Source organism: Chiloscyllium plagiosum, unplaced genomic scaffold (genome assembly GCF_037043375.1).
Source record: "Chiloscyllium plagiosum isolate Xiang-an unplaced genomic scaffold, Cpla_swu_hap1 HiC_scaffold_29, whole genome shotgun sequence".
Lineage (NCBI taxonomy): Eukaryota > Metazoa > Chordata > Chondrichthyes > Orectolobiformes > Hemiscylliidae > Chiloscyllium > Chiloscyllium plagiosum.
The window spans coordinates 34513988-34532261 of record NW_028270167.1 but is presented as its reverse complement, the minus strand read 5'-3'; the positions used below and the strand labels follow the sequence as shown (position 1 = coordinate 34532261).

Sequence of the window (18274 nt, the reverse complement as noted above, 5' to 3'; positions counted from 1 at the left end):
CTTGGTTGAGGGAAGGGAAGGATTGGCAACTAAATATCCCAGGATATGGATGCTTCAGGTGGGCTAGAGAGGGAGGTAAAAGGGGTGCATTACTGGTCAGACAGGGTATCACAGCTGTGCTGAAGGAGGGCACTATGGAGGAGAGAGCAGTGAGGCAATATGGACAGAGCTCAGAAATAGGAAGGGTGCAGTAACAATGTTGGAGCTGTAGTACAGGCCTCCCAACAGTCAGCTTGAGATAGGGGTACAAATATGTAAACAGATTATGGAAAGATGTAGGAGCAACAGGGTGGTGCTGATGGGATATTTTAATTTTCCCAACATTGACTGGGATTCACTAAGTGTTAGAGGTCTAGATGGAGCAGAATTTGTAAGGAGCATTCAGGAGGGTTTTACATAGCAGTATATAGATAGTCCAACTTGGGAAGGGGGTCACACTGGACCTAGTGTTAGGGAATGAGCCTGGCCAGGTGGTTCAAGTTTCAGTATGGGATTACTTTGGGAATAGTGATCACAATTCCGTAAGTTTTAGAATACTCATGGACAAGAGACAATTGGTCCTAAAGGAAGAGTGGGAAGGCCAACTATAGCAAAATTTGGCAGGAGCTGGGAAATGTGGATTGGGAGCAACTGTTTGAAGGTAAATCCACAATTAATATGTGGGAGGGTTTTGAAGAGAGCTTGAGTGGGGTGCAAGACAGACATGTCCCTGTGAAAATGAGATGTAGAAATGGCAAGATTAGGGAACCATGGATGACAGGTGAAACTGTGAGACTAGCTAACAGGAAAAAGGAAGCATACTTAAGGTTTTGGTGAGTGAAAACGGACGAAGCTTTGGAAGAATATCGGGAAAGTAGAAGGAATCTAAAATGAGGAATTGGGAGGACTAAAAGGGTTCTTGAAATATCTTTAGCAAACAGGGTTAAGGAAAATCCCAAAACCTTGTATTTGTACATAAAGAGCAAAAAGGGTAACTACAGAAAGGGTTGGCCCACTCAAGGACTAAGGAGGAAGGTCATGCAGGGAGTCAGAGAAAATGGGTGAGATTCTTAATGAGTACTTTGCATCAGTATTCACCGAGGAGAGGGACATGACAGATGTTGAGGTTAGGGATGGATGTTTGATTATTCTAGGTCAAGTCAGCATAAGGAGGGAGGAACTGTTGGGTATACTAAAAGGCATTAATGTGGACAAGTCCCCAGGTCCGGACTGGATCTATTCCAGGTTACTGACGGAAGCGAGAGAGGAAATAGCTGGGGTCTTAACAGATATCTTTGCAGCATCCTTGAACATGGGTGAGGTCCCAGAGGACTGGAGAATTGCTAATGTTGCCCCCTTGTTTAAGGAGGGTAGCAGGGATAATCCAGGTATTATAAAATGGTGAACCTGATGTCAGTGGTAGGGAAACTGCTGGAGAAGATGCTGAGGGATACGATATATTTACATTAGAAAGAAAATGGGCTTATCAGTGATAGGCTACATAATATTTTGCAGGGAAGGTCATGGCTTACCAATTTAATAGAATTCTTTGGGGAAGTGACAAAGTTAATTGATGAGGGAAAGGTGGTAGATGTCACATACATGGATTTCAGTAAGGCGTGTGATAAGGTTCCCATGTTAGGATGATGGAGAAAGTGAAGTCACAATGGGTCCAGGTGTACTAGCTAGATAGATAGTGAACTGGCTGGGCAACAGGAGAACAGAACATTGCAGTGCAGTACAGGCCCTTTGGCACTCGATGTTGCACCTACCTGTGAAACCAATCTGAAGCCCATCTAACCTACACTATTCCATTATCATCCATATGTTTATCCAATGACCATTTAAATGTCCTTAACATTGGGGAGTCTACTATTATTGCAGACAGGGCATTCCATGCCCCTACCACTCTGAGTAAAGAACATACCTCTGACATCCTGTCCTATATCTATCAGTCCCCAATTTATAACTATGTCCCCTTGTGCTAGCCATCACCATCCGAGGAAAAAGGCTCTCACTGTCCACACTATCTAATCCTCTGATCATCTTGTATGTCTCTAATAAGTCACCTCTCAACTTTCTTCTCTCTAACAAAAACAGCCTTAAGTCCCTCAGCCTTTCATTATATGACCTTCCCTCCACACCAGGCAACATCCTGGTAAATCTCCTCTGCACCCTTTGCAATGTTTCCACATCCTTCCTATACTGTGGTGACCAGCTGCAATATGACTTCATGACTCCGAAACTTAATCCCCCTATTAATAAAAGCTAACACAGCGTACGCCTTCTTAACAACGCCATCAGCCTGAGTGGTAACTTCCAGGGATCTATGCACATGGACATCAAGATCTCTCTGCTTATCCAAGAATCTTACCATTATCCCAATACTCTTTATTCCTGTTACTCCTTCCAAAGTGAACCACCTCACACTTTTCTGCATTAAACTCCATTTGCCACCTCTCAGCCCAGCTCTGCAGCTTATCTATGACCTTCTGTAACCTGCAACATCCTTCGGCACTGTCCAACACTCCACCGACCTTAGCATCATCCTTCTACAACCTCATCCAGGTCAATTATAAAAAATGACAAACAGCAGTGGCCCCAAAACAGATTCTTGCAGCATACCACTAGTAACTGAACTCCAGGATGAATATTTCCTATCAACCACCACCCTCTTTTCTTTCAGCTAACCAATAACTGATTCAAACTGGTAAATCACCCTCAAGCACATGCCTCCGTATTTTGTGCAATAGCCTATCGTGGGGAACCTTATCAAATGCCTTACTGAAATCCATATACACCACATCAACCTGCTTGGTCACCTTCCGAAAGAACTCAATAAGGTTTGTGAGCCACGACCTACTCTTCACAAAACCATGTTGACTATCCCTAGTCAAATTATTCCTTTCTACATAATTATAAATCCGCTCTTATAATCCTTTCCAACACTTTACCCACAACCAACGTAAGGCTCACTGGTCTATAATTACCAGGGTTGTCTCTACTCCTCTTCTTGAACAAGGGGACAACATTTGCTATCTTCCAGTATTCTGGCACTATTCCTGTGGACAATGACAACATGAAGATCAAAGACAAAGGTTCTGCAGTCTCCTCCCTGGCTTCCCAGAGAATCCTAGGATAAATCCCATCTGGTCCTGGGAACTTATCTATTTTCACACTTTCCAGAATTTCTGACACCTTCTCCTTATGAACCTCAATCCCGTCTAGTCTAATAGCCTGCATCTCAGTATTCTCCTCGACAACATTATCTTTTTCCAGTGTGAATACTGATGAAAAGTATTCATTTAGCGCTTCTCCTATCTCCTCAGACTTCACACACAACTTCCCACTACTGTTCTGGACTGGCCCTAATCTTAGTCTCATCATTCATTTATTCCTGACATATTAAGATAAAACTTTAGGATCTTCTTTGATCCTACCTACCAAAGACTTGTCATGTCCACTCCTGACTCTTCTTAGCTCCCTCTTTAGGTCCTTCCTGGCTAACTTGTGACACCCAAGCGCCCTCAGCCTTCACGTCTCATCTTTACATAAGCCTCCTTCTTCCTCTTGAAGAGAGATTCAACTTCTTTAATAAACCACGGTTGCCTCGCTCAACCAATTCCTCCCTGCCTGACAGGTACATACTTATCAAGGACACGCAGTAGCTGTTCCTTGAATAAGCTCCACATTTCAATTGTGCCCATCCCCTGAAGTTTCCTTCCCCATCCTATGCATCCTAAAACTTGCCTAATCGCATTATAATTGCCTTTCCCCACAGCTATACCTCTTGGTCTTTGGTTTATACCTATCCCTTTCCATTGCTAAAGTAAACTGAATTGTGGTCACTATTACCAAAGTGCTCACCTACCTCCAAATCTAACATCTGGCCAGGTTCATTACGCAGTACCAAATCTAACGTGGTGTCACCTCTTGTTGGCCTGTCTACATACTGTCAGGAAACCATCCTGCACACATTGGACAAAAACTGACCCATCTAAAGTACTTGAACTATAGCATTTCCAATCAATATTTGGAAAGTTAAAGCCCCCATAACAACAACCTTCTTACTTTCACTCCTATCCAGAATGACCTTTGCAATCCTTTACATTACTGGAGCATTGCGGACAGAGAGTAATAGTGAAATGGAGTTTCTCAAAATGGAGTACTGCGACAAGTGCTGTTCCACAGGCATCCGTGCTGGGACCACTGTTGTTTGTGATATACGTAAATGATCTGGAGGAAGGTATAGGTGGTCTGATCAGCAAGTTTGCAGATGACACTAAGAATGGTGAAGTAGCAGATAGTGAAGGTGACTGTCAGAGAATGCAACATTATATAGATAGATTGGAGAGTTGGGCAGAGAAATGGCAGATGAAGTTCAATCCGGGCAAATATAAGATGATGTATTCTAGAAGATCCAATTCAAGAACGAACTATACAGCAAACGGAAAAGTGCTGGAGAAAACTGATGTACAGAGAGGATCTGAGTGCTCAGTTCCATTGTACCCTGAAGGTGGCAATGCAGGTCGATAGAGTGCTTTCCTTCATCGGATGGGGTATTGAGTACAAGAATTGGCAGGTAATGTTACAGTAATATAAGACTTTGGTTCAGCCACATTTGGAATACTGCGTACAGTTCTGGTCGCCACATTACCAAAAGGATGTGGATGCTTTGGAGAGGGTGCAGAGAAGGTTCACCAGGATGTTGTCTGGTACGTATAGTGTTAGCTATGAAGAGAAGTTGAGTAGAGAGTCATAGAGTAGATTAGGATTATTTTCATTAGAAAGACAGAGGTTGAAGGGGGACCTGATTGAGGTCTACAAAATCATGTGAGGTATAGACAGAGTGGATAACAAGAAACTTTTACACAAAGTGAAGGACTCAATTACTAGGAGTCACAAGTTTAAGATGGTAGAGGTGTGCATGAAAGCATCATTTAAGATGTATCTAGATAGATGCATGAATGGGCAGAGTGCAGAGGGATATAGATCCTTAGAAAATAGGCGACAGGTTTAGATAGAGGATCTGGATTAGGGCAGGCTTGGAGGGCTGAAGGGCCTGTTCCTGTTCTGTAATTTTTGCTGTTCTTTGTGTAAATGATAATGCATATATTGGCAGGTGTCACAAATACACAGAGAAAAATATCAAACTAGGGATCCAGTTGGCACAAAGCTAAAAATAGTTATACTCAGCAATAAGGATGCAGTTTATTACAAGGTGTTCAGAAATCATGAAAAAAGACACTTCAAAAGATTACAGAAGGTCCATAAACCTGTGAGGAACAGGAATGTAAGATTCCACATTAGAAATACAGATGCATTAGCTGTACTACACAGAAGGCAACAGAACTACATGAATTCTGTGCAGTTAGTGTGTTTAGGAAGTCCTATGTGAAAGAAAAGCAAACTCAATGCAGAGATGAGCTGTTGTGCCAATAAAGCAACTGAACCTTTATGAAGTCTGCACTGTGGGAACCCAAAGAGAATGCAATAGCAGTTGCATTGCTGCTAGAACCAATTTCTAAAGTTTCTTCAGCAGTAAAGTGCTGCAGTCATGTCTTAGAAAAGGTCTTGGAAATTGTAGTCACGTATAAGAAGCTGAGTGTCATGAATAGGTTAGTACAGCTGAGGCAAAGTTTGAAAAGCATCTATCAAGACAGCTGAGTGAGACAAGAGCTCAGGCAAAAACACAAGGAATGATCTAGCTTGATGAAGCTAGTTATTGTCATACACTGGGACTGTGCCAGTAAATAAACACTGGAGTGCAGTTTTTGGGGGAGGATTAGTTAGGGACAGGAAGCTCATCAACCAGAAGAGGGGCAGTTACTGAGGCAATCCTCGATGGAGTAGCTCTCTGGGGGACACTGAAGGTTGGATTAGCAAAGTGAAGAATTGCAATCCATTGTAAATTTATTGAGATTTGATAACCCCATGTCATTAGTTGCTGTGTAATTCATGGGAGCTATCTGGATTGCATTTGCTATTTGAAGTACATTGCAGAAAGTGTTCAATTACAATCTACCACGTTTACCACATTTTAACTTTGGGTGTTTAAAATAAATTGCACATGTATTGTAATTTGCACAGTAAAGCATTGTGGTTTTGTTTAAATCATGGAAACTTGTGGTAATATTCACTTAAATAGTGCCTTGAATCTGACCTGTTGAGAATAAAACAAAATTGATCCCGAGACAGATAACAATGTTGCAATCATATGCACTATATCAATCAACACATTCAGTGCCAGCAGTTAAGTGGCTGGTTATGATCACATTTAGTTTATCTTTTACTCCCCAGGTTGATTAATTTCCTCCACTCACTCAGCCTTTCACATTTAGATGAACCTGCCCCTGGTAGTGTCTTCAATTCAACACTTTGTGAAGTGGTTACTGTACATGTCAGTGCAGTGCAGGAGAGAGAAATTGATCAATCTAGGTTGCACTGAATAAGAAAGATCAATTGATTGCACTTATCAGTAGGTACAAGTTAATAAATCATGACCTAAATGAAAACAAAATTGCAGGCCTAAAAATAGATATCAGATGTCAGAGTATCAGAGCGAGAAACAGTGTTCAGGTTTCGCATGAATGATATTATATTTTTAAAAAACCAAGAGTTTAGGATCCCTTTAGTAACCCAGTCCCTTATGGAGAACAGAAGATAGGGTATTAAAACAGAGAAATCAGATTACAGTGGAGGGGGATGGTGTCATAATGTTCATGTCTACTGATTTTTTAACCTAGAGGCGCAGGGTGAATGCCCTGGGAACGGAGGCTCAAAACTTGCAGCTCGTGGAATTTGAATTCAAAAACTCAATCTGGATTGAAAGTTAGCATCACTAAAACTATCACTGATTGTTGTAACAAAAAATACACATCTGTGACCAAAGGAAATCTGCCCTCCTTACCCAGTCTGGTCTACAGCAAAGCGATTGACACCTAACTCTACATCTTTCTGTACATTAGGTAGACAACTACCCGATGAAGAAGCAGCGTTCCAAAAGCTAGTAGATCCAAATACACCTGTTGGACTATAACCTGGCATCGTGTGATTTTTAATTTTGTCCATCCCAGTCCAACATCGGCTCCTCCACGTCATCTTTCTAAGCAGTGTTCAGATATATCAAACTTCTGGAGCAGGTGAGACTTGCAAACAGACCTTCTACCCACAAATATTTGAAATGATTTTTAGGTACAGGATCTCAAAATCAAGACAGAAAGAAAGAACAAAGTTAAAAGTTGAACATTACACTAATTATAATAAAGGGTAAAACATTAAAAATAAGGTTAAAAGTTACACATTACAGACCTTAGTTTTAAGTGGAAAACATTCTTTTTTTTATTCATTCACATGATGAGGGCCTCATTGGTTAGACAGCATTTATTGCCCAGCCCTAATTGTCCAAATGGCAATTAAGTCAACAACAATATTATGGGTCTGGAGTCACATGGAGGCAAAACCAGGTAAGACATGAATGAACCAGTTGGATTTCCTGAAAATTGATTCATGGCAATCATTAGACTTTTAATTCAGTTTTTTAAAAATTGACTTCAAATTCTACGAGGTGAGATTTGCACCCAGGTCCCAAGAACATTATCTGGGTGTCTGGATTAACGGACCAGCAATAATACCACAATGCCATCACTTCCCACAATGTAAAATAAAGTTAAAAATTTAAACATTATTGGGTCAAAAGGTGAACGACCACAGCACGACAAGAGCTCTGGCTCTTTACTAGCATCTGAAAGAGACCTGATGAAAGGCAGTTAAGAATGGGCAATGAATACTGCTCTTGACCAGTGACCCCCACCTCCCGGAAAAAAAATGGTGAGCCATATCCAGCTCAAAAACCATTGAAGATTGAAAAAGACGCAGGTGCACGCCAGAAAAGTCGACTTGAACTAATTTCCCCGCTGCTTCTGCTTCGATCTCCCGCCTCACACACTCAACCAATGCACGTTTATATCGAATCAGAAGGTCAGAGACGCCTGGCCTACATTGTAGCGATGACCCTGAATGTTTCAGGAGGGGGGCAAAGACAAGACAGAGCTGGGGAGGGCTGGAAAAGCTGCAAATAAACAACCAGCAGGTAGGCACTGAGTGAGAGACAGCATTTCACACACAGACAGACGCTCTGTTACCAGACACTGTTCTTGGAGCGGACCGGGTCTGGGTCAAAAACAGAACAAATATAAACAATTGCTGAAAAAGCTCAGCAGCTCTGTTAATGATTCGGATCGAGCGACCCTCAGAATGAGAGCAGCCGCAGTTCCTGCGGTTTCCTTTGAGGGTCGAAGTCAGTGGCACTCCCCCAGGCAGACCCACCTTGAAACGGTTCTGCAGGTCTCTCCAGCATCACAGGACCCGCTGTTCTTTCAGGTTTTCTTTAAGTAAGATGTGCTTCTGTTCCAAAAAGAACTCAGACCTCCTCCCCACGACCCTGTCCCACCTTCATCCGAGTTGAAACTTTATTGCTGGAACAGCACAGCAGGTCAGGCAGCATCCAGGGAACAGGAGATTCGACGTTTCGGGCACAGGCCCTTCATCCGACCCATCCCACCTAAATCCTCTTTCCTGCCATACCCCCCTTCCACCCTCCTCTCCGAACCCTCCCCCCCCCACCACCCTCCTCTCCGAACCTCCCCCCCCCCCCCACCCTCCTCTCCGAACCTCTTCCCCCCCCCCCCACCCTCCTCTCCGAACCTCTTCCCCCCCCCCCACCCTCCTCTCCGAACCTCTTCCCCCCCCCCACCCTCCTCTCCGAACCTCTCCCCCCCACCCCACCCTCCTCTCCGAACCTCTCCCCCCCCCCACCCTCCTCTCCGAACCTCTCCCCCCCCCCACCCTCCTCTCCGAACCTCCTCCCCCCCCACCCTCCTCTCCGAACCTCCTCCCCCCCCACCCTCCTCTCCGAACCTCCTCCCCCCCCACCCTCCTCTCCGAACCTCCTCCCCCCCCACCTCCTCCCCCCCCACCTCCTCCCCCCCCACCCTCCTCTCCGAACCTCCTCCCCCCCCACCCTCCTCTCCGAACCTCCTCCCCCCCACCCTCCTCTACGAACCTCCTCGCCCCCCCCACCCTCCTCTCCGAACCTCGCCCCCCCCACCCTCCTCTCCGAACCTCGCCCCCCCCACCCTCCTCTCCGAACCTCGCCCCCCCCACCCTCCTCTCCGAACCTCGCCCCCCCCACCCTCCTCTCCGAACCTCGCCCCCCCACCCTCCTCTCCGAACCTCGCTGCTCTCCCCCCCCTCTCCGAACCTCGCTGCTCTCCCCCCCCCTCTCCGAACCTCGCTGCTCTCCCCCCCCCCCAACTTCTCCTTTCTCCCCGTTTAACCCTTGCTCCTGTCCTCCCCACCACACCCTATCCACCCCACCACAGCCTGTCCTCCCGAGACGTTAACAGCATGTTCTCTCTCTCTGAGATACATAGTGTAAGGGAAGCTTTCTGATCGAGATGCCGCGAACATCATCTTTCACCCCCCGCCCTAGAGCTGAGCTTCTGGCTCAGTGTGGGGCCTGAGCCAAGGTTCACACGCGCCACGACAATAAAACCAACTTGTTTTAGAAAGTGCAGTAACATGACATGCCTCAACACACAGAAATATCAAACGGCAAACTAAATTTAAACACGCGAAAAAAAACGCAGGCTGGGCATCAGTAGTGTCCCTACCTGTGAGCTGGGAGTCCCCCTGTTTTCAGGGATGTTATAAAACCTCTTGATAAGTTGATGGTGCGAAGAAAAAAACTTCCACAATGAGTATACTTTCAGCCACGACCCGATCTCTAAGAACAGTATGACAGCACAGGGATTATTTGTAGGTTTGACCATGTTTACCATCCCCGCCTCTCACTGACTGCAGACACCATACCCTCTCTCTTCCCCCTCTTTTTTTTTAATCCCGGCAGCAGCTACACTTAATTTCCCACAAACGTCATATAAATGCTAACTCCGAGAATTGTGTTTCTTTTTATTTAAATTAACACGATCCCGACAAAACGACACGCACGGCGGTAATATTCGGAGGAAAATGCGCAGCTTCCACATGTTTACAACTTTATTCTAAAACAATTCTTTGCAGCAAACTCGGTCGCGACAGGAAGTCTGAGCAGAGCTGGTTGATTCCGGGTGTAGGCAATGTCTCCTGACCTGCCTGATATCCCTCTGTCCCGGAGGCTCTGTGTATCCTGGCCCGACACCCAGGGTAGTCCCACTTCGGATCACCGTCACCCCAGCCCGAGGGCTGCACTCAGACCCTCCGCCCTTCACTCCACCCACCCGGACAGCGACAGCAGCGTGACTCAAGATCAATCCCTGCCCCTACTCTCTTCAACTATCCCTCCCCTCCATTTTTCTCTTTCACCCCTCTAGACCTCCCCGCCTCATCCCTTCCCCCGCAAAGATCTGCTCGGTCCTCTACTTTTTGTCATTTACATAAATGATGCGAGCATAAGAGGTACAGTTAGTAAGTTTGCAGGTGACACCAAAATTGGAGGTGTAGTGGAGGGTGAAGAGGGTTACCTCCGATTACAACAGGATCTGGACCAGATGGGCCAATGGCTGAGAAGTGGCAGATGGAGTTTAACTCGGATAAATGCGAGGTGCTGCATTTTGGGAAAGCAAATCTTAGCAGGACTTCTACACTTGATGGTAAGGTCCTAGGGAGTGTTGCTGAACAAAGAGACCTTGGAGTGCAGGTTCGAAGCTCCTTGAAAGTGGAGTGGCAGGTAGATAGGATAATGAAGAGGGTGTTTGGTATGTTTTCCTTTATTGGTCAGAGTATTGAGTACAGGAGTTGGGAGGTCATGTTGCGGCTGTACAGGACATTGGTTAGGCCACTGTTGGAATATTGCGTGCAATTCTGGTCTCCTTCCTATCGAAAAGATGTTGTGAAACTTAAAAGGGTTCAGAAAAAATTTACAAGGATGTTGCCAGGGTTGGAGGATTTGAGCTACAGGGAGAGGCTGAACAGGCTGGGGCTGTTTTCCCTGGAGCGTCGGAGGCTGAGGGGTGACCTTATGGAGGTTTACAAAATTATGAGGGGCATGGATAGGATAAATAGGCAAAGTCTTTTCCCTGGGGTCAGGAAGTCCAGAACTAGAGGGCATAGATTTAGGGTGAGAAGGGAAAGATATAAAAGACACCTAAGGGGCAACGTTTTCACGCAGAGGGTGGTACGTGTATGGAATGAACTGCCAGAGGATGTGGTGGAGGCTGGTATAATTGCAACATTTAAGAGGCATTTGGATGGGTATATGAATAGGAAGGGTTTGGAGGGATATGGGCCAGGTGCTGGCAGGTGGGACTAGATTGGGTTGGGATATCTGGTCGGCATGGATGGGTTGGACCAAAGGGTTTGTTTCCAAGCTGTACATGTCTTTGACTCTAATACTCTCCCTCCCCACAACCCCCTTCCCTCTCCCTCCTCTCTCCCTCCCCTCCCCTTCTTCCTCTACTCCCTCTTCCTCTACTCCCTCTTCCTCACCCTCCCCCCCTTCCATGCCCCTTTCCCACCCCCTCCAACCTCCTCCCTCCTCCCTTTGGTGATTGAGCAAAATTGTGGAAGAGCACTTTTGAATTTTAAAAGGGAAATAAATGATGAGATTTGTGATCAATATCCAATCCCATGATGCTCCCAGGCTGCCCAAAGCCTGGCACTGGCACCACTGGCGGTGGTGAAATTAAGAGCCAGGGACATGGCAGGGCATGATAGTGTGTGAATAATGGGTACATGTAGGGGAGCAGGGTGAATAAGGCTGCTAGTGGAGTGGAGGGGGGTGCAGTGAATAAGGGGTGCTAGTGAGGTGGGGGAGGAGGGAGGTGAATAGAGGGGAGGGTGGCACAGTGATTAACACTGCTGCTTCACAGCATCAGGAAACTGGGTTCAATTCCGGCCTCAGGCGACTGTTTATGTGGAGTTTGCACATTCGTCCTTTGGCGGTGTGGGTTTCCACCGGATGATCTGGTTTCCTCCCACAGTCCAAACGTGTGCAGGTCAGGTAGATTGACCATGATAAATGTGAGGATTGGGTTGAATGTTGTTTGGAGAGTTGGTGCAGACCCGATGGGCTGAATGGCCTTTATCTGCAATGTAGCGATTCTGGTTTAGATCTGGAAGGCACTGATTGCAAATGAATTGCTGGAGAGACTCAGGGTGGGGGGGAGCTGGTGGTGAGTGGAATAAGGATGCCAGTAGAGAGGGTAAGGGGGTTCAGTAAAGGGTGTCAGTGACTGGAGGAGGTGAATTAGTGCTCCCAGTGGATGGGGGAAACGGGGGGGGGGGAAACCAGGCTAATATCTGTCTACCAAATGAGTCCATGATAAAAAGTTACAGATCATTTAGAGGAGTTAAAGGGGGAAGAGTGTGGGAATGGGGAACATTGAAGCTCACCATTATGTTTCGGAAAAACATTTAATGTAAGTGAAAGTTGGGCTGCGCAAAGGCCAGGGACAAACGAATGTTGTTAAAATATTTTTAAAATGTTGCTATACCAAACATGGAAAATGACTCTTGTAAGCTTGCAATTTCCTTATTTGTGTGTTGAAACTTTATTGCTGGAACAGCACAGCAGGTCAGGCAGCATCCAGGGAACAGGAGATTCCACGTTTCGGGCACAGGCCCTTCCTCAGGATTCCTGAGGAAGGGCCTGTGCCCGAAATGTCGGATCTCCTGTTCCCTGGATGCTGCCTGACCTGCTGTGCTGTTCCAGCAATAAAGTTTCAACTTTGATCTCCAGCATCTGCAGACCTCACTTTCTCCTCGAAGATTTCAACCTACTGCGAATCCTCTTACAAGGATGCCTTCCTTGAAGAAGCTCTCTGCCTCTCTCTACATTCCTGAGGAAGGGCCTGTGCCCGAAACGTCGAATCTCCTGTTCCCTGGATGCTGCCTGACCTGCTGTGCTGTTCCAGCAATAAAGTTTCAACTTTGATCTCCAGCATCTGCAGACCTCACTTTCTCCTCCTTATTTGTGTGTGTCAAACCCAATACAAGTGCACCAACTAGCTTCCAGGGAAAAGGAAGTAAATGATAATAGAAAGTCCACTAATTCCACAATAAATGAGACACCACGGGACATGAGTTTAACGAACATCACAGTACTCGCAAATTTGTGCCTGACAAAGCCAGCAGAAGGGATTCAGGCCAGTGAGGTTGGTGAGGACTGCAGGGGAATGGGTGGGAGTGCAGAGTGTTAGTGTTAGTTGAGCAAAAGCCTGACCCAGGAGGGCTGGTTGTGTGGCAGAGTCCTACCAGAGGAAGAAGGTGGGGTAAGAATTTTGGGAATGCAAGGTAAGAGGGGGTAGCAACACAGAGATGAGGGACGTACAAAGACTAGGTCGGAGCAAGTTTTAAAGTCTTTGGGAACTGTGCAAAATAAATCTGTTTAAAAGCAAGTCAGTTGAAGCATTCTACCCGCAAATAAACATTTGCAAAGTTAGTAGTGATCTGAACTCACTGGCTTCACAAGTATAACCATTTAATAATGACAGCTTCCCACACTCCTTATCCCCAGCTGTGGGTTTGTGTGTGCAAAAGTAGTGACTGTACGGAGTATATGCTTTGTCTGAACACAGTGAGAAAGAGCTTCAGCACAGCGCAACACTAAATCAACAGATTACGGGCATGAAATCTGATGGAATAGGTTGATTTAAAAAATAAGTACATAAAAAAATTGAAAAAGGTTCTACCTTACAGCCTTTTACGTTAGATGTAGTGAAATGGTGCTGAAGTAATTCTTGTGAATGTTCTGGAAAATGGGTTCAAAACTAACCTGGTAGGGGACTTCTGTGCAAGGCTAGAATGTAAATTTAGTTTCATTATCACAGACCAAAGATGTACAGGTCAGGTGAATTGGCCGTACTAAATTGCCCATAGTGTTAGATGCATTAGCCAGGGGTAAATATAGGGTAGAGGAATGGGTCTGGGTGGGTTACTCTTCAGAGTGGACTTGTTGGGCTGAAGGACCTGTTTCCATACTGTAGCAAACCTAATCTATTCTAATCTAATCACTACGACTGAGACTAATTACTCATTGTAACAATATATCTGGTTGATTAAATTATTTTATTTATTGCAAGGATGTGGGCATCCTGACTAAAATCAGTATTTATTACGCATCTCTAAATGCTCAGGGGACAGTTGAGAGTCAGCCACAATATTGAGGACGAAAGTGAGGACTCAGATGCTGGAGATTAGAGTGGTGCTGGAAAAACGCTCCTGCCCGAAACATCGATTTTCCTGCTCCTCGGTTTCTACTTGACCTGCTGTGCTTTTCCAGCACCACTCTAATCTTGATACATTACTGGAGGCCTGGAGTCACATGTAGGCCAGACCAGGTAAGGATAGCAGATTTCCTTCCCTAAAGGACATTGGCAAACCAGATAGACCTTTACAAGTATTGACACTGGTTACATGGTTGCCATTAATCTGGCTTTTAATTCCAGATTTCCATTGAATTCAAATTTCACCATCCGCTATGATGGTCTCCAGACACATGTACCCAGGACAATTATCTGGAGCTCAAGATAACCAGTCCAGTGACAGCACCATTGTGCCACTGACTCCAAACCAATAGCAAGTCAATTTATTTGTAACTATTTTCTGAAAATCATCTAGCAATACACTTGGTCCAAAACGCAATTTGGGATGCGCAATAAATACTGCCCTTGGCAGTAAATAAAAGCAAATTACTGCGGCTGCTGGAATCTGAAACCAAAAGAGAAAATGCTGGAAAATCTCAGCAGGTCTGGCAGCATCTGTAAGGAAAGCAAAGAGCTGACATTTCGAGTCTAACTGACCCTTTGACAAAGCTCCATTTTGACTAAGGGTCAGTTAGACTCGAAACGTCAGCTCTTTGCTCTCCTTACAGATGCTGCCCGGCCTGTGGAGATTTTCCAGCATTTTCTCTTTTGGCTGCCCTTGGCAGTGATGCGCACATCCCATGGAAGAATAAATTTAGCACATCATGCTCTGCCATTTCCACCATTTCCCACTGTGAAGCCACCTCTAAATGTGAGAAAGTTGAAAGGGATGGTGTTCCACCTTGATGTTAGTTCACCTTTCAGTCACCCCACTCCCTCCCACATTAGAATGTACACCACCTACCCTCTATCTTCCCTTCTCACAAACTGATGTCCCAAACATACCTTCCAGGGAGCAGCAGCAATCTCACAGACATTTCTTTCAATTTGACTCTATATTCTATTCACTGCTCAATACAGTCTCATAAGACATCGGAGCAGAAGTGGTTTCACCCATCAGTCTGCCCAGTCATTCAAATTGATCATAGCTGATCTGATAATCCTAAATTCCACTCTATTGCCTTTCAAAGTGGGTCAGGCTGGAGGCTGGAAGAACACAGCAAGCCCAGGCAGCATCAGACGATAGATAAGTTGACGTTTCGGGTGTAACCCTTCATCAGGACTGGGGATGGGTGTGGGGGGGGAGCTGCAGATAAAGGGGGTGGCAGGTAAGACCTGTCTGGTCAATGGGAGAAATGCATCCAGTAGGTAGACGGGAGGGATGGAAGGGAGAGGGAGGGGCTGGGAAGGGAGGTTATTTGAAATTTGAGAACTCAATGTGGAGTCCTCCAAGCTGTAGGCTGCCCAGGCGGAAGTTGAAGTGTTGTTCCTCCAATAGACAGTTTGGTTTGTTGTGACAATGGAAGAAGCCAATGATGGTCATGTCAGAAAGGGAGTGGTTGGGGGAATTGAAATGGATGGTGACCATGAGGTTCATTCGGCCCCAGCGGACCTGGCAGAGATACTCGGTGAACCGTTCCCTAAGCGTACATTCGGTCTCCCCAATGTAGAGAAGACCACATCGGGAGCACCTGATGCAGTAAACCAGGTTGGAAGAGATGCAGGTGAACCTCTGTCTCACCTGGAAGGACTGTTTGGGGCCCTGGATGGAGGGTGAGGGGTGCAGTGTGCTGCCAGGTTTTGCATTTTTCTGGTTTCAGGGGGAGGTACCTGGAGTTTTGGAGGGGGTTAGTGGGGAGAGTGGCACAAACCCAGGACTGGTGAAGGGAACAGGACCCTTTTGGCATGCAGAGAGGGGTGGGGAAGAGGAGATGTTCTTGGTAGTGGGGTCTATTTGGAGCAGGTGGAAATGTTTAAGGATGATGCATTGGATGCGTTGGAGACTGATCAGGTGATAGGTGAGGACAAGGGGGACTCTCATTATTGCATTTGGAGGGAGTCTAGAGCAGTGGAATGGGGACTGGAGATGGTGTGGTGGAGGACTATCTGATGACAGAGGGAGGAAAAGCACGTTGTTCAAATTAGGTGGACATCCTGGATGCTTGGGAGTGGAATGTCTCCTCGTCCGAGCAGAGACAGGTGAATTGGGAGAATGGGATGGGGTTAGTGCAGGATACTGGGTGGGAGGAGGTGTAGTCGAGGTAATTGTGGGGGTCTGTGGGTTTGTAGTAAACGTCCATCTGGAGACTGTTGCTGAAGATAGAAATGGAGAGGTCAAGAAAGGGGAGGGAGATGTCGACCGGATTCAATCCTCCATTGACGAACCAGATTGTACCCTCCACCTGTCTTCACCAATCCCCACGTTACCACCCTGACCCACTAACCCCTTTATCTGCAGCTCCCCCCCGCCCCCCCCCCCACCCACCCCCAGTCCTGAGGAAGGGTTACACCCAAAACGTCCACTTCTCCACCTCCTGATGCTGCCTGGCTTGCTGTATTCTTCCAGCCTCCTGCCTGTCCACTCTTGATTCCAGAATCTCCAGTTTTTTTGGTCTCTAACCCTTTCAAAGTGGGTCAGCTGGTAAGTTGACATTTTAATCGTCTGTTCTGCTGTCTGTCTGACATCGACCTCCTACACTGTACAGTTCAATGAAACTACCGAAAGCACGTGGAACAACATCTCAAGCCTCAATCAGATACTTTCCAGCCTTTCAGACCTCAACACTGCATTCAACAATTTCAGATCAAACCCACGATCCCACGTTTTGTTACACAGCAGCTGTTCGCAGTGACCAGATCTTCATATGTGATTATGGATTAGGACAGGATTCATGTCCTCTCGCCTGATCTGCTATTCATGGCTGATCAGGTTGTGGAGTCAACTCCACATTCCTGGCTATCCATGATAACCATTGATTTTTTTTCCTTAGTCATTGCATCATACAGCATGGAAACAGATCCTTCGGTCCAACCAGACATACAGACCAAAATTCCTGCACTCAGCCCATATCCTTCCAAATATTTCTGATTCATGTACTTACCTAAATGCTTGTCCTTATCACCTTTCTTAAATAGTGGCACCACGTTAGCCAACCTCTAATCTTCTGGCACCTCACCTGTGACTATCGATGATACAAATATCTCAGCAAGAGGCCCAGCAATCACTTCTCTAACTTCCCACAGAGTTCTAGGGTACACCTGATCAGGTCCTGAGGATTTATCCACTTTTATTCATTTCAAGACATCCAACACTTCCTCCTCTGTAATATGGACATTTTCAAGATGTCACCATCAATTTCCCTACAGTCTATATCTTCCTTGTCCTTTTCCACAGTAAACACTGATGCAAAATACTCATTAACTATCACCCCCATCTCCTGTGGCTCCACATAAAGGCCACCTTGCTGATCTTTGAGGGGCCCTATTCTTTCCCTAGTTACCCTGTACTCTTTAAAAAAGACAGTAGGGGCAATTTTTTTTACACACTATCACCTCTCACCTTAAAAATATGGCTCCCAGTCTTGAAATCCATTGATTCTATTAATTTCTGCCTTAAATATATTCAGTGCTCTTCCATTCCCAATGTTATGGAGGGCTACGACTGAATCGAACTTCCAGCTTATGCCCAGGCCTGGAATTTTTGTGGTTCACCAGAAATGGCTCTGGAGGAGCCTTTGCTGATGGTTCCATTGGGGCCTGTTAGTCAGGATAGTCAGTTTGTATAGATAGCTAACATGAGGGGACATAGCTTTAAATTGAGGGGTAATAGATACAGGCCAGATGTCAGAGGTGGTTTCTTTATTCAGAGAGTAGTAAGGGCGTGGAATGCCCTGCCTGCAGCAGTAGTAGACTCGCCAACTTTAAGGGCATTTAAATGATCATTGGATAAACATATGGATGAAAATAGAATAGTGTAGGATAGGTCGGCCTTAGGTTGGTTCCACAGGTCAGCGCAACATTGAAAGCTGAAGGGCCTGTGCTGTGCTGTAATGTTTTATGTTCTATTCTTCAGTCTGATTTATTTGGCCTGTTGTAAGTAGGCATAAAGACCACTCAGGAACACAACCCTTTAAAATTTTGCTCCAGCACTG

General features: G+C 45.8%; 1 long non-coding RNA gene across 3 annotated transcripts in view; it reads right to left on the bottom strand.

Moving 5' to 3' along the window:
• Positions 1-10227, bottom strand: part of LOC122540732 (uncharacterized) — a 104918-nt gene extending 94691 nt beyond the window's left edge. For all 3 annotated transcript variants that reach the window (XR_006309393.2, XR_006309392.2, XR_006309394.2), the window contains exons 1-2: positions 10131-10227; positions 9654-9766 (exon numbers count right to left, since the gene is read on the bottom strand). This is a non-coding gene — a long non-coding RNA (uncharacterized LOC122540732). The remainder of the gene's footprint in view (positions 1-9653; positions 9767-10130) is intronic.
• Between the last annotated feature and the right edge of the window lie 8047 nt (positions 10228-18274).